We start from the raw sequence: 18015 nt of genomic DNA, 5'->3' as shown, positions 1-18015 counted from the left end.
GGAGAAATTGTAACTTCCAATTTTAAGCTGCCCCTAAATGAGTTTGACCACAAAGCCTATATTGTGGTTCTGTACTTTCCCCCTTATATTCTCTATATCACCCACAAGAACAACTGGGAAACAATGAGCTCTTCTTTACCTGGTAGCTCTTTAAAAAAAAAAAAGATTTTATTTATTTATTCATGAGAGACACAGAGAGAGAGGGAGAGACATAGGCAGAGGGAGAAGCAGGCTCCATGCAGGAAGCTTGATGTGGGACTTGATCCAGGGACTCCAGGATCACGCCCTGACCTGAAGGCAGGCGCTCAACCACTGAGCCACCCAGGCATCCCCCTGGTAGCTCTTAAGTAGAATGACTCTGCCATTCTATTTAGCATAACAGCCTAATAACTTATGCATATATGTGGACATACATATGGGCATCCTCTCAAAGGCTGGCCTCACTAAAAACATTTACTGAGTGCTTGTTTCATGACAAATGCTGTATGAATGTTTTGACATAAACTTTAGAAGCTGAATTTTGATGTTTAAAGTAGTGTCCAGGGATCCTTGGGTGGCTCAGCAGTTTAGCACCTGCCTTTCACCTGGGGTGTGATCTTGGAGTCCCAGGATCGAGTCCCACATCAGGCTCCCTGCATAGAGCCTGCTTCTCCCTCTGCCTGTGTCTCTGCCTCTCTCTCTGTGTGTCTCTCATGAATAAATAAATAAAATCTTTTAAAAAATAAAAAATAGTGTCTGACATGGGAGCAGCCAAATCTTTCTAAAAGTAGAGAGGAAAAATGAGGAAATATAGTAAAATTTATATCAAATCAACAGAAATGGACTCAATTTTTACAGTTTTTGGGCTAAATCAGCATAAATTGAAGTCTTTTAAGAAAACTTTACTAAACCATTCCTTGATATCTTTAATGTTCATACCCCTTGTGATATCTCTGATATGTCTTAATACTTATACACTAATTTATTTAATCAAATAATATTTTGAGTTATGTGTTAGGCAATAAGTTATCAGTTGTGAGAAGATCAAAGTCCAATTTTTCGTTGCAATTATTACATTTTATACAACTGGTACTCGCTGGCCTCCTTCTACCATGCCCCAGTGACGAGATGATTCTCTAGGCTTAATAATTCTCCCTCTCCTTCCATACATCTTCCCCCAGATTCATCTGTGGGATTCATAAACAGAGGACCCCAAGCCCTGGGCTAAAACAAACCCTGTTAGTGTGGAAAGCCTTACGCAGCAGCAACTGTGGCCTGGAAGCACTGTGTATCTTTCTAACAGAGGAACCTGGGTCCTGAAGGTGGAGGAGGTTTTCTCCTCCAGCCAGTATCTCATATCTCATATGCCATTAAAAACCTAACTTTTTGGTAAATATAATATGTAAAAATAGAACTTATACGTATTTTGTTTTATTTTAACTTTTAGACTAAGCAGCTCAACTCCAGTCCAATTCAGCTAGACTTAAGTCATGTTGGATGTTTGACCAAAATTACTTGTTAATTCAGTCAAAACATTCAACCCAAAACCTAAACAGTTATAACTGCTAGTGAAGGAATTCTTTTCATTGAAAGTTTTTAGTCAAAAAAAAAAAAAAGAAAGTTTTTAGTCATTTTCATATATAACATTCATTATACTGTGAGGAAATCAGCTACTTCATTTAGCTTTATTTTTCAAGAGATCGAGTGATTAATAAAATGAGTAAGAGATAATTTTTCAATTATTTGGCTACATTCCTGTACAATATCAAGTCATTCAAAAAGTGAGTCTGTTCAAATGAGCCAAAGAATGAATCAAATAGAAACTGTCAAGAATTTTAAATTATTGCTGGAGAAAAATGTTATATGCCTACATCACTAAAACCACTCTTAGCTTGAATGATTGGAAATGCATTTCCACATAGTTTTCATAGAATAAGAGGTGAAAAGTGGTTATATTACCTCAATTTAAACAAAAACAATAAAACATCACTAATTTCATATTTAAGAATCTGGTTACAAAGTACTTACTAGGTTACTAGGCATTGTTTTAAGAGCTTTACATATATTTATTTAATCTTCTCCCCATGCACATTTGGGAGTACTATTTATCTTCATTATACAGATGAAAGAATTGAGGTATAGAGAAGCAAATAGCTTACCTAATGTTACATATTTAATAAGTAGCAGTCAAGACCTGAAGAAATCAATAATATGACCATATTTATAAATGAAAATTCAGTTTATTTGAAAAAATAAATTTAAAATGGATTAGGATTTCCTTTGTATTTAAAGAGCAGATAATTCTTTGGATTCCAGGGCTATTGGATAAACCATCATATCTAGGGATCTCCACTTTCTACCTTTTGATCCTGCCTGATCCAGGAATTGGTACACAATCTATTTTACTGAGACTAAAGTGTTTCACCCACAGTCAGTGCCAGGACCAATTTTATTGTCTTCTGAAACTTAGTATAACAAATTAACAATGAATCATCTCTTTTTATTTCCTTAAAGAAAAATGGTAACTCCGTCTCGAAAATATGTCCAATTGGACTCTCCTTTTAAGATTTTATTATTAAATATATTAATATTTTACATGAAGTTGTCTATTTTTTTACCTGACTAAAGTAAAAAGATGTCTTCAATTGCATATACAGGCGTTGTGCAGAGTAGAGAAGTAGGAAATGGGAAACTTTATGGAGGAGGCTTAGTATCATCTTGCCTTTACTTACCCTCCTTCCAAGCTTGGTTGTCTGAGGGCAGGGTCTGAGTATTATTACTTCTAACGGTGAACCTTACCCTAACATCAGTGCCTATAGATTGAGAAAAGGGGTGGTATAGAGGCCTTGAGGAATGATGCCAAACTCTTTAGTTGTCAAGTTACTACTTAAATGTGTAAGTTGTAAAACTACATAATCTTTAAAAATATTGTAAATCCATACTCTGTCTAGATTGCCTTTTATACCATTTTGAGTAAGTTGTATTACTTGTGTGGTGGTTTTATTTATTTATTTATTTTTAAGAATTAGGAAGGGATGTAGAATTCTGTTTCCCATAGCAGACTCTGAGCCTGGAGGAAGCATCAGGCTCTATAAATGTTTCATGGGATTTTTAATTGTATCGGGTAGGAGACATCTGCCATCTGACATCCTGCCACGTCACTTCATAGGTATTTATGTCAAATCCACATGACACAACAGTCTGAAATTAAAATCTAAGTTTGAGTCCCAATCAGTAGTCTTATAAAACCTATAATGGTAGTAAATGATTTCTGGAAGGAAACACATTATCTGGGTAACTTCCAGCCATGCTAGTGTGTAAAATGAATCTATGAATGACCAAGTGTTGAGTGAACAAATAAGTGAATTAAGGAATGAATGACTGGGTGCTGGTAAATTAGTACTGATTGATGTCTTGAATAGTCTGTACAACCTAGTTTTATCTCTAAGTTATATATATATTTCTACTTTTATACATCCACTTTTGCAGTTCCTCTCTTTCCAAAGATCGGGAGAAAATGCTGTTTTCAGCTATATTTCTCCAACATTCCCCAATGCCAGGGCAAATATGAAGAAAGATATAAACATCTGTTGAATTAACATCCTTAGTTTCCTATCTCTGTTACTATCATATCCACACAAAGAATAAAAGGTTCTATTAGACTTTATTATATCTTAATTCTGCTACTCATACCAGATAACCAGTGGCAGGCTGATGACAAAGAATAATGACTGTAGACCAAAATTGGTTTTATTCCAATTCACATGTCCATAGAATCACTCAAAGTGTTTGGAAAATTAGCCTTCTCTGAGCATTGGTTAGTGCAAAATGTCCTGTGTTTGTATTTGGAAGAATTTAGATTTGAGCCCAGTTGCAACCTTATTGATGTAACTCTTGTAAGTCACCAATATTATCCTGAAGCCTCTCTCCTCATCTGAAAATGGGCATAATCTCATGTTCCTCCTATAGATCAAGATCAAGCGGAATACATGGGTGTGCTTTATATAATGGACAGACATTTAGACCATGTTTGCCTAGAATTCACTAACCTTACCATTTAAATAGCTGCAACACTCACCTGCTAATTTCCAAATTGTCTTACTCCAAAAGAAAAGAAAAAATGACTTTCTTTTCCATTCCCTGGGCATTTCACTATTCTTCCCTTCTCTTGAATTTCTTGACAGTGTCTTTGCTGCCTTTCCACAACAGCACTTTCCTTTCTTTAATGATGTAGGGCATGTTACTTATAGTTTTGCTCTGTTTAATTTGGTTCTACCTTGGGGGTTGTCATTACTGAGGGGGATGCTCTATTAAGTTACCTTGCCTTTTCAGTTAAAGAGATTTTAAGGTGTTTGTAAACCAAGGGAATGAAATGACTTCAAGTGGAAAATAAAATGAAACGAGGCATAACTGCAAACTACAAAACAGCAATGCAGTTTAGAGCTAAAATGAATCTAATGTGTTCAAAATCATAAAATTTTACATTGTAAACATACATGTAAACAGCTAAGCCTTCCCACAGAAATGGTCTTTAAATCACTTACATAACATTATTTGTGAACAAAAACTAAACCAAAAGTAATAAAAAATACTCCCTTTGTTTGGAATAGCAGGCAGGAATTGAATTTTTAGGTCTTTTGTATGTTAAAAAGGCAAATGTCCTTTTAACCGGAAGCTAAAATCCAGGGAAAAACCTGAGGAAAATACATAGACCCAAACATTAACTTTGGCAAGTGTGAAAGTGGATTTGTTTTTCTTTCATAAAGGGCTTCCTCCATTTTAGCTTTCGGTTTTGTTTGGTTTTGGTGCAGCCTACATGAAGATCTTCCTAGAAGGCTGTAAAATACATACTCTCATTTGGAAGAGAACTTTTTTATTGACTTCGTACTCTGATCGAATGCTTCTCAAGTATTCGTTTTATCTAGAGGTTTCAGCCTAGAAATACATTACCCCCCCCCCCCACACACACACAATGCCTGCAATTATAGTTCATAGTCAACACCATGAATTAGCTATAGGTAGCTCTCATTATAGGGAGTATCCCTGTGTACGGCTTAATTGTGGTTCACCAAGTGGGGTTCCTGGACCAGCAGCACTGGTAGCTCCCAGGAACTTGCCATAAATGTAAATTCTGACTCCATACACCCCAGCCCTAATGAATCAGCTATGCTCAGTGGAGTCCACAGGTGATTTTTTTTTTTTTTTTAGATTTTTAAAAATTTATTTATTCATGAGAACACAGAAAGAGAGAGAGAGAGAGAGAGAGAGAGAGAGAGAGAGAGGCAGAGACATGGGCAGAGGGAGAAGCAGGCTCCACGCAGGGAGCCCAACATGGGACTTAATCCTGGGTCTCCAGGGTCACGCCCTGGGCTGAAGGCAGAGCTAAAATGCTGATCTAGTAGGGCTTCCCTACACAGGTGATTCTGATATGCATTAAAGTTTAGGAACTAAAAAAAAAAAACAAAACAAAAACAAACAAACAAAAAGTTTAGGAACTACAAGTTTGTGGTTATAGAAACCCTAAATGAGGTGACACATTTCTCCCCCTCCTTTTATTGAGAGATAATTAACATAGAACACTGTAAGTTTAAGGTGTACAGCATGATGGCTTGATTTATATATATTGTGAAAAGATACTGCAATAGGTTTAGCTAACAGCTATAACCTCAAATAGATACAATATGAAGTAGAAAAAAATGAAAAAAAACCCCACATTTTTTTGTGATGAGAACTCTTAGGATCTACTCTCTTAACACCTTTCTTAAATATTCTACAGCAGTGTTAGCTATAGTCATCATGTGCCTTACATCCCTAGTACTTATAACTGGAAATTTGTGCCTTTGACCCTACCAGCCTCTGATAACCACAAGTCTGATCTCTTTTTCCATGAGTTTTGGTTGTCCTAAATTCCCCATATAAGTAGATCATACAGTATTTGTCTTTCCCTGACTTCTTTGACTCAGCATAATGCCTTCAAGATCTATCCATATTGTTGCAAATCATAGTATTTCCTCATCATATAAATAGCTACCATCCTTAGGTACTTCAGATGGTGCTGATGGCCATTATCCATTTAACAATGGGTCAGGCTAAAAGTGATGACAGACATAATTCACATTTTTCCTAGCTGGCCCCATTCATGAACATAATGTTTACCCAGAGGACTCGCAATAAGGTACAAATATATCCCTTTGGAAGTGCTCAGACTCAGAGACCTTTTGGGGATTTAGTAGACCGTGTTTAAATGGTATTGATATTTACCCTGCTCTGGTATTCACCCTGTATTTCCAGGACATTCCTTTCTTTTGAATGGTGGCTTATATTGTGACTTTCTTCATTCTCCTTTACTGCATGTCTTTTCTCAGAGCTTGCACCCACTTTCCTAGATTCAATAATTACCTCCTGAATGTAGTTTCAGAACTGACTGATCTCTTCATATTTTCCATCTTCCCATGGAAGATATTTTCCATATTCCCAGTGAATATAGCCACCTTATGTTCTATTATTAATACTTCTAGAAATAAATACAAATGAATTTATCATATGTCTCAAAATAGCTATCCATCTACACTTCCACATTTTGGTCACTGGTAGGTGGCTCAGATCTGCATTACCTAAGTTTACCACTCTTTGTCCTTTGCTTGCTTTATCGTATAATAACCTACAGATTCTTCCTTCATGATACTTCTCATATTCATCCTTCATCTATTTCTGCTATTGCTATATTTTAGATTGTAAGTATTTAAAATGCAAAACTGTTTTTCTAAAGATTTCCCCTTCCTTCCTTCCTTCCTACCTTCCTTCCTTCCTTCCTTCCTTCCTTCCTTCCTTCCTTCCTTCCTTCCTTCCCCTCTTCCTTTTCTATGCAAAACTAGATAGCATAGCAGGAGCATTTTAAATTAACCTGTTTGACTTCCACTCCTTTTGTACCTCCCACTGCCTGCAGATCAATCTCCACATTCCTGGGCCTGACATTCAAAGCTCTCCAAGTTCTGATCACAGCCAACTTCTTTCATCTCTCCTTCATTTACTCCTCCCTACAGACTCTTTACTCTGGTAGTTCTTAATGTGACCTAGAGGGCTGGTTAAAACACAGATTTTTGGATCCTACTCCTGGAGTTTCTAACTCAGTAGGTCTTGGGATAAGGCCTAAAATTTTGCATTATGAATAAGTTCTCAAGTATTAATGGATAAACTGCTTATGCCTCTCCCTCCTCAATTTTCATTTATTGAAGCCCTAATTTCCAGTGTGACTCTGTTTGGAGACAGGGCCTCTGAGGAAGTAATTAAAGTCAAATGAGTGGGGTCCTGACCTGATAGGACATGTCCTTTTTTGTTTTTTGGACATGTCCTTTTAAGAACAGCCACCAGAGACTTCCTCTCTACCAGGGGAGGACACCATGAGATGGCAGCCATTTGTAAGGCAGGTAAGAAGGCTGTCACCAGAAACTGAATCAGTCAATGCCTTCAGCCTCCAGAACTGTATGAAAATAAATTGCTGTTGTTTATGCCACCTAGTCGATGGTATTCTGTTACACTGGTCTGAGCTTACGGACACAGCAGGAGATCCTGATGCTGCTGCTTCAGGAACTATACTTTGAGAAGCATTTCTGCAGTCCTCCTGATGGGTCTCCTTGCCAACCTGGCCTGTGTGCCTTGCTGACATGCTTTCCTCTCCTTCCTATACTCAAAATTCAGACATCCTTAAAAGCCCACCTTGGGCCATGCTTCTTCTCTGAAGCCTCTCAGCTCTCCTGCCCACAGTAATTTCTCCCTCCTCTAAAAGCCCCTAGTACTTTGCCTTTAGATCTACTGGATATTTAGCATAAACTACCTTGTATGATTATTTTTCCCTTTATGTAGTTGTTATAGCTTCACTGTCAGCTTTCCTCAGGATAGATACTTTTTCCCATGTCTCACACCCAGCATAGTGCTTTGCCATGGCAAGAGTGAGATGTATTATTATTCGGCAATCATGGCATATATGGAGAAGTTCATAGGAACTGCAGGTGTGTTTCCTTCAGGTGTCTGTGTCATAGGTTTCTCTAACCCTCTGTGAGCCTCTTGGTAATGCAAAGCTGCAGTTCACAGGGAAATGTGCTTCTTGGTTTCTTTACATTGCTGCATTTAAAGAGTTCTTGTTCATGTCTGCAGAAGAAAGCAGTACTTTCTAGACAGAACATCTAATAATGATGATGATGCAGTAAGAATTGACATTCGTTGAGAGTTTGCTGTGCACTAAGTGTTTCACATGTATTTCCACTTGTGATCCTCCCAGCAACCCAGTGGACTTAGGAATTACTATGCTAGCCATTTTCCAGATGGGAAAACAGACTTAGATTAAGTGATTGATCCTAAGATCATATAGCCAAGCAGAGGCAAAGGAGATGCTTGGGCTGTGACTGCATGGTTACCCCTGTCTTAATCAACCTCTCAGTTCTTTGTCCCCTTTTCTCCATGAATGAGAGCACTATATGCCAGAGGTTCATACAAGCTTGACCTCCAACCTTTAGAATTTAGTCACTATTTCCATGCCATATAACACAGTTCATATTTCTTTTTCTAAGCTAAACCAAATACTTAATAACAGGCTTAATTTCTAGTACCAAGGGGTAACTGGAGAAGATAATATCCCACATCTTTTCTCAGAAGTTAGTTATAAATGGCATATGGAGCTTGTGAGGCAATAGTCTGTGGTTTTTCTATTAATGCCACTGATCCCATTGGTCACAAAACCTGTTCTCAGTAAATAAAAAACAGACGTTATGGCTTGGTACAGAGATATTGTATTGCATTTTGTTTTTTTGACTTGGTGATTTGTAAAATGTTTTTCTGACATCTTAGTTTGTCAGTATTTCCATAAACTTCTCAACTAATTCTAACTTCTGTTTTACTTTCCAATCAGACCTTAAACAAAAATAATAGCAGTAACAAAATACATTGAAAAATATCAGTTACCTATAATAAAGTGTTATATTATTTTGAAAATACCTGTTTTATTAAAAAAAGAAAAAAATACCTGTTTTATCATTAGCTTAGCATTTGCTTGATTTTAATCAATGCATTACACAATTACTCTGATAAATTTCTTCATTAAATAAGATTTATAAATTATTCAATTGCATATACACATACAACATTTATATGTATGTAAATGTAAGGTGCTGTGTGTGTGTGTGTGTGTGTGTATGTGTGTGTAGTTCCCACTCTAAATAATTATCCTATCCCCAGAGCAATTTTGAGATCTTTTGAATCCTGAGGAGGAAGTTTAAGTGGGCTGTTAATTTTAGCACACAGATTTCAATCCAAGGCCCTGATAGACTTCAAAATCTACCACCTTGGGTTAATTATGTTTTGGAATTCAATTAAACTAATTTACTTTACATAGTTCTTCATATTTAAGTTTTTATTTAAATTCCAGTTAACACAGTGTAATATTAGTTTCAGGTGTACATTATAGTGATTTAACACTTCCATACAACACCTGGACCTCATCACAAGTGCACTCCTTAATCCTCATCACCTATTTTACTCATCCCTGCACCCACCTCCCCTAGGGTAAACAGCAACTTATTCTCTAGAGTTAAAAGTCTGTTTTGTGGTTTGCCTATTTCTTCCCTTTGTTTGGTCTCTTAAATTCCACTTATGAATGAAATCATATGATAATTGTCTTTCTCAGACTGACATTTCCTATAGCATAATCCTCTCTAGCTCCATCCATGTGATTGCAAATGGAAAGATCTAATTCTTTTTGGTGACTAACATTCTACTGTGTGTGTGTGTGTATGTATGTATATATATTGTATACATATATATATATATAGTATATACCACATCTATATGTTCATCAGTTGATGGGCACTTGACTGTTGCCATAATTTGGCTATTGTAGATAACACATCTATAAACACTGGAGTGCATGTATCCTTCTGAATTAGTACTTTTTGCTTTCTTTGGGTAAATACCTAGTAGTGTGAGTGCTAGATAAAAGGGTAGTTCTATTTTTAATTTTTTTGAGGAAACTCCATACTGTTTTTCAGAGTGGCTACATCATTTGCATTCCCACCAATGGGTGCAAGAGGGTTCCCCTTTATCCACATCCTTGCCAACACCTGTTGGTTCTTACGTTGTTGATTTTAGCCATTCTGACAGGTGTGAGGTGGTATCTTATTGCAGTTTGATTTGCATTTCCCTGATGATGAGTGATGTTGAGCATCTTTTCATGTGTCTGTTAGCCATCTGTATGTCTTCTTTAGGAAAATGTCTATTCATGTCTTCTATTTTTTAATAGGATTATTAGTTTTTTGTGTTGAGTTTTAGTAGTTCTTCATATGATTCAAAAAGAAATACTGGGACATTTTTGGCTAATTTAAAAGTGCAGAAAATTATAAGCAGGTAGGAAAAAAGTCCACCATAATTTTGCCACACAGAAAAATGCTGCTTTAATTTGGAATCTTAAAAAAGAAATTTATTATCCTAAATCTTTACTAATTTAACAAGGTTTCTTTCACTAGCCCATGCCCATTGTACTGCTGAACTACATTATGAATCTACTTGTGTCTCTCCATCACTGTTCAGCCCAGCTTCCAAATTGTCTGTCTGCTTCCTTCTTATCTCCCTTTAGTCTTTTTTTCTGAGATGTCAGAAAAACATTGTACTTTTCACATTGCCCCCTTGCTCAAATCATCTCAGTGGCATCATCTATTGCTCTTGGGCAAAATGAATGTCTCAAAAGAATACCCAGAGGCACTGTGGAATATAAGACCAATAATTTGAAGATTTCTGTCTGGCTTTGCAGCATTGTTCTGAGACACAAGTGAGAAAAAGGTATTTGAAGATGCCTAAAATCTATAGTAAACTCCAAGTGTGAGTACTTATTATTTAAATTTTTGAATGTAATGCCAAATGTCAAGTGTTTTGCTTCACATAGCAAAACAAAAAAAAGTTAATTTTGTTTAATTTTAGAAAAATATACATTACTACCAGATTTATTTTAAAAAATATAGGCCTTTGAAAGGCAAGTAACAGAGAACACTTAATGTTAGAAAACAAGGTTCTAATACTACTGATATTCTTCATGGCCTTGGAATGAGATCTGGTTCTCACCTAACAGAAATGAAAAGATGGACCACACAAACACAGTTGTTGATTTTATATGAGTATTATTAGGACAATATCTTTCAACTATTCCTGTTAAAAAAAACAAATGAAGAAACAATGAAAGTACATCTGTTCTGATGTACAAATACATAAATTATTAGTGCACTAAGAATAACAAGTTCCCCATTTCAAGACTTACAACAAATACTTGCTTATTCTGTACTGTGAGAGCTCTCTAATTTTGCAAATTATTTTATCAGTGACTCCCACTTGTCTCAATTTGACATCAGGTTTCCAGAAAAGTTGAAATGCTGGGCAAGATAAATTGCATTTTGAGAAATAGAGATCTGGGACTCTGATGCCCTGGCCAGAGTGTAATGGAAATATTCCTGGGGATGAAAAACTAATATGCTATTTTTTTTTTCATTCTAGATAGCTCAGTCATTGAAATGTGATATTTTGTCTCTAAAGAGAATTATTTTAATGTATTAATCTTTGATGACCCAAAGGAGAGTCACCATAAAAGAAAAACCTAGCAAAGCCATGAAATTTTGCTTTTGTATCAGCCAAAGCATCAATAGCAAACAGTAATTTTGGATAGTTTAAGAAAGTGTTTATGAAGGTTTAGGTGGGAATTTAGAGAAGACAAAAGTAGTGGAGCTTTTAACACCAATAGTCCATAAAATATGAGGGACAGAAGTAGCTACTGGGATCTAGGATAGAATTCTCTAAGGAAAGTTACTTTGAAAGAACACAGCCTGAACAGACCGTGCCCAAAGGGAACCTGGAGAATGAATATTTGGCCTCTTTCTCCTATGGAGCTTTAGAGGAGTTCCCTATTGGCTGACCCAATGGGAAACAAGGAGTAAGAAAGTTCATAGCTGTAATGTGTAGAACCCAGCCTTCTGGGAAGAATAGGGTATATTTGGAGGGGCAAATGGAAAATATTTAGCCCAGCCTCTCATTGCAGTTCATTGAGCATCTAGCACAAAGGCTGAGATGTAAATCCTCTTAAAAATGAATCAATATATGAAAGCATATGTGAATCTGTTAGTGGCCTAAACTAAAAGCAGTCATATTTTGATATTTTTTCCTGGTTGCTTTTGAGTTTTATGAAACGGATTAAATAAAACATTATTTCAATACTTTAATGAAAATTAGTAATTCTATTCTCTCCATCTAACTTTACACCTCACTTTGTATATCTCTAGGGACACTTAGTACCTTTTACTTTGTATGAAAACTATTGAACAGTATCAGCCATAAAACTGTAAGCTTTTTTCCTAAGTGGGGACACACATACCTGCACACAAACTTTGGGTACTCTGCAATGTCTAGCACAGGGCTATGAACATTCTTTTAGTAAAAGTTTGTTGAAAGGTTTGTATATGAGGACTATATCATATTAGATATTTTTTAATTTCCTGCATTTAATTTTCTACCATTCAATGTTCTGAAATTCACTGAGCATCTATTTTGTATCTAGCATTGTTTAAGCACATAGATTTTTAAGGATGAGTAAGCAAGGTCTCTGTCCTCCTACAGCTTACACTGGGATAGAAATATAAACTAGCAATCATGATATGACTCAGTGTGCTAGGGAGTGTTAAAAATGATATTTCTTATGGATGGGGGACAAGGGCATTGAAGATTAGAATAGGGAAGTTAATTCAAAGCCACAATATCCTACATCCAGACACAGTAAATTCTAGAGGAATGAAATCAGGCTATATTGGAAAGGGTTTTCTGAAAGCAGTGTGCATTTTCTTATATTCAACTTAAATTTTTCCAATGTAATTACTTCCAATTAATATTTAAAAGGGGTTCTCGGGCAGCCCTGGTGGCACAGCGGTTTAGCGTGCCCGGGGTGTGATCCTGAAACCCAGGATCGAGTCCCGCATGGGGTTCCCTGCATGGGGCCTGCTTCTCCCTCTGCCTGTGTCTCTGCCTCTCTCTCTCTCTCTCTCTCGCTCTCTATGTCTCTATGAATAAATAAATAAAATCTTAAAATAATAATAAAAAAAATAAAAGGGGTTCTGGACATTGAGCATGCCCAGTAACTGCAACCAGAATGAGGACAAACTGGCAAGCAAAGGAAGAAGTTAGAAGTTTGGCAACAGTTGATTGTGGATATGAAAAAAATTATTATTTCCTGTAGAGAAGGGAGATTTAGTCATACTTAAATTAAAAGGAAGAAGCCTGAAGTAAGCTCAGTTATTTAAAACTAGAGAGAAGAAAGCATGGACTCTAGAAAGTAATATATATTCTGATTTCTTTTCCGATTAAGTATGAGATAGTGGGAAGCGCATCATTTCTGCCTCTTATCTACAGGACTTCAAGTTTTTTAATCTACTTGTGACTCCATTTCTTTTTTTTTTTTTTTGAAGATTTTATTTATTTATTCATGAGAGACACAGAGAGAGGCAGAGACACAGGGAGAGGGAGAAGCAGACTCCCCATAGGGAGCCTAATGTGGGACTAGATCCCAGGACCCCAGGACCATGCCCTGAGCTGAAGGCAGATGCTCAACCACTGAGCCACCCAGGTGTCCTTACTTGTGACCCTATTTCTTAAATGTTACTGGCTTCAGAGAATTCTTGGAATGAACTATATAGTGGTAGACAACTTACTGGCTACATAATAGCATTATGGTGACCTTACCTGACATTTGCCATTTCTACTTTGGGAAAGGATTCAGCATACTCAGAACCATATCACATCACCATTCCTATTAAAGTTATTTGTGTACAGCTGGGCTGAAGAGCCTCATCCAGCTTTGAATGTTATCAGACCAACTATAACATCTGAAGAGCCAAGTGTCATACATTCTCATTTTTTCCCCTGCACTACTAAAACATACTAACATCTCCTCTTGGAAGGCAGCACTACCTAGTTGAATTCCACTGTCTCTGGGATAAAACAGTTGCATAAATCTTTTAGATGGGATTCCAGATCTCTGGCTACCTCTGAAAGGCTTATCAGCTAAAATGAGAAAGAAACCATTTCTGACTGTGCTTTCCAAGCAGTATTAAATTGAAGATGGCCAAGTGGATTTTAATGTTACTTCCCCATGTAAGCTGAGGCTATCCCTTGGTGTTTTCACCCACAGGTGACATCCAGTAAGTCATTTCTTTTTTTTTTTTTTTTTTGTTAAAGATTTTATTTATTCATGAGAGACAGAAAGAGAGAGAGAGAGAGAGAGAGGCAGGCAGAGGGAGAGGCAGGCTCCATGCAGGGAGCCCGACATGGGACTCGATCCCAGGTCCCCAGGATCAGGCCCTGGGCCAAAGGTGGCACTAAACTGCTAAGCCACCCAGGCTGCCCCCAGTAAGTCATTTCTTTATTCTGAAACCACTTATTTTGTGAAGTAAATATTATTAATGTTAAGTTCTACATTTCTGATAAGATCCTTTCTAATGAGCCATTTCAGAAGAGTTTCTTTTCTACTTATGGACATAACTTCCATAGTCTGTAAAACCTAATTAGAGATAATTAATGCCTTATACATAATGTATATATTGAAGCATATTCACAGATTCCAAATGTGAATCAGTAGCGATCTTATTTCCATTTCAGATTTAAATACATTATACTCTACTTTTGCAGGAAGCAGGTCATTAAAATGATCAAAAGGATCTGATTTTTTAAATAAGCAGGGTGTCAAACATGTTGCTTATAAAATGTTAATAGGACAGATCCTAGAATAAAATATTTTATTTCATATATTTTAATTCACATAGTCATTAGATTTAATTTTTTCTTTATGAGCCAGTTGTAACTTAGACATAAATATCCTTTTGTCTGTAAAGTTTTTGAGATTCAGGTTTCTCAAGCTCTTATAAAAGCTTAGATAAGGAAATAGAATATGACACAGAGTAGCTCAGCAATTAATCATGCTGTGCCTCATTCCAAATTGTATCATCCATTGAAAAAAATTCTACTTAATATGTTAAACTTTTATACATTTTTCACTGTCTGGTACTGCATGAAATATTCAAAGAGCCCTTGATATAATGAAATAGTTCTTAGAAAAGTTTTTCTTACTACTGTAATCAAGATGCAAGGAGAGAATTTTGTACCAGCTTCTAAAACTGTAAGTAATATATCCCTGAAAAACATCAGCAGCAAAAATAGAATTTTTTAAGCTAACTACCCAATCTAAACCACTGTATCAACTGTAAGAGGAAGAATAGGTACTAACTGTTACAAATATTAAAATAGTTTCTAATATTATTACACAAACCTATTACAATATTTCTGTATATGTTAATGGTACAGAGAAATCTAAGGCATTTTCAACTATATATATTGATCAAAAATTGGTAGTGATGTGAATTTTGTTTTAAAAGCAAAATATTTTTTTACTAATAAAAATAAACCATGGGTGTTCTTGACATTTTTATTTTTTATTTAAAAAATTTTTTAAAGATTTTATTTATTCCTGAGAGACCACAGAGAGAGAGAGAGAGAGAGAGAGAGAGGCAGAGGGAGAAGCAGGCTCCATGCAGGGACCCCGACATGGGACTGGATCCCAGGACTCCAGGATCAGGCCCTGGGCTGAAGGCAGGCACTAAACCGCTGAGCCACTTGGGCGTCCCAACATAGTGGGATTTTTAAATTAAGCACAGGTAGATATTTTGCTGGACAGTTTTTATATCCAGAATACCATCCTCTTTCTACCACCTCATGACTCAGTTTACTCACTGGCCTTTCTGCCTTTCCTGTCTTCTCATGTTAAAATTTTTCCCTCTTATTTTTTAAAAGATTTCATTTATTTGACAGAGACAGAAAGAGAGAGAGAGAGAGAGAGCCCACAAACTGAGGGTACAGCAGGCAGAGGGGGAAGGAGAAGCAGGCTCCCTGCTGAGCAGAGAGCCTAATGTGGGGCTCAATCCTAGGATCCCGGGATCATTACCCGAGTCAAAGGCAAACACTTAACCACTGGGTCACCCAGGTGCCCCTTCTTCCCCCTTCTGACATGACCTACATTACAATATTTCTCACTTTTCAGCCTCAATATTACTGCCATTGTGAGACAGATGAATTTTTGTTGTAGAAAGCTTTTCTGTGCACCATATTTAGCAACTTCCCTGGCCTCCACTCACTAGATACCAGTAAGACAACCAAAACTCTCCAGGTATTGTCAAATGTCCTTAGGGAGCCAAACTACCCCCGCTAGAAAATTGCCATGTTAGAGCAACTGGTATATATAACATCATGTTCAGTTTTGAATGTATGCTTCAATGCACGAAACTTCATTCAGAGGTGATATTCAGGAAATATTTATAAAGTGAATACAGAATAAGCTGGTGCTTCACTACTGTAGTTCATTGCTAGAATAATAAACATGCTATTCTTATAAAATGAACTATCAGTTTCACTTGAGGACTTAATAGTTCTATATCCATTTTGGATCGGCTTATTTTCCAATCTTTGGAATAGAAAGAGAAGACAGTGTTTTTCCAAATTGATAGTTCTCATTTGAACTCTGTGGTTCATAAATTTCTAATGACTCAATCTCTAGCAGTTTTTTTCTTCTTTTTTATTACTAGAGAAAGATGACATCTAAATTTATTCCAAGAAAAGGAGAAGGAAGTAAAGGTGAAAATGGGAGAGAAAGGATAAAAGGAAAAAAGAGATAGGAAGGAAAGAAGTAAGCAAGACACAGTAGATTATACTATACTTATAAAATCTATTTAAGACAAAATTGAATTAAGGGATGCCTGGGTGGCTCAGCAGTTGAACATCTGTCTTCAGCTCAGGGCATGATCCTGGGATCCGGGATCAAGTCTCACCATGGGCTCCCTGAGGGGAGCCTACTTCTCCCTTTGTCTATGTCTCAGCCTCTCTCTGTGTCTCTCAGGAATAAATAAATAAATCTTTTTTAAAAAAGATAAAGTTGAATTAAGATATACAATTTTGTTTTTGATTTTGATGTAATTTTTTTAAAAAACCCTTTTATTCCTGTAACAGTTTTTAAGCACATAAAAAGTGAAATGTTCGTCAGATATCATAAAGAGAACATCTGGGTAACCACCACCAGGTGAAGATACAGCCAACTGCCAGCCCCTCAGAAGTCCTTAGTTCCTACTCCCCAGAGAGAGCTGCTCTCTTTACTTCACAGAAATCCTTTCCTTGCTGTGTGGTGGTGTTTTACTGTGTATCCCTAAACATTGCAGTTTAGCTTTTGGAATTTTTACAAATTTAATCATTCAATATATATTCTGTAGTATCTGGTTGCTTTTATTGAATTTTGTTTGTTCTGATTCATCCATGTTGTGTGTAACTGCAGCTGTGTAGGTTTATAGGTAAATAAGATTTCATTATATGAATATGCCACAATTTATTTTACTGTTCAGCTGTTAATGGACATTTTTTCTTCCTGTGATTTTTGTTATATGTGTCTTCTGGTACACATGAACACACGTTTCTTTTGGATTGCACCTAGGAGTTGAATTGCTAGGTCATGGGGAAGGCAAATCTTCTACTTTAGTAAATACCAACTGTTTTCCCAATTATGCTCACACCAAGATTGATAACATACATAGTTTTGTGTGCTGTGACATCTATGCTAGAAGATGGGCTATGTGCATATGAGTATGTATACACACATACATGTATACCTATAAAAGTAAACCAAAGGTTTCATAAACTCAATTTCTGGGAATAGAACTGCAACTCTATATGATGTATTCGAATTACATTCATATTTTAAAGTCTGGAACATCTTGAGGGATGATGGATTCAAGTAAGTAATGTTTTGAATATTTCTGTATCTCTTGACAACCCCTCATGAGCTCAACTCTTTTTTTCCTTTCTTGAATTATCCCAAGATGTAACCTGGGTTAGCATAGCACATTGAAAGGAATATTTGTAGCATTTACTTGGGAACTCTCAGAGACCACAGGGTTAAAGACAGGTGAAGGACCTACCTAG

The 18015-nt window shown here is 36.4% G+C and overlaps 1 protein-coding gene across 1 annotated transcript in view; it reads right to left on the bottom strand.

Moving 5' to 3' along the window:
* UNC13C (unc-13 homolog C) overlaps window positions 1–18015 on the bottom strand; it is a 589248-nt gene that overhangs the window by 40076 nt on the left and 531157 nt on the right. The gene's annotated exons all lie outside the window — the stretch shown is intronic.

This window comes from Vulpes vulpes, chromosome 15 (assembly GCF_048418805.1).
Source record: "Vulpes vulpes isolate BD-2025 chromosome 15, VulVul3, whole genome shotgun sequence".
Taxonomy (NCBI): domain Eukaryota; kingdom Metazoa; phylum Chordata; class Mammalia; order Carnivora; family Canidae; genus Vulpes; species Vulpes vulpes.
This window is presented reverse-complemented; position numbering and strand designations above follow the sequence as displayed.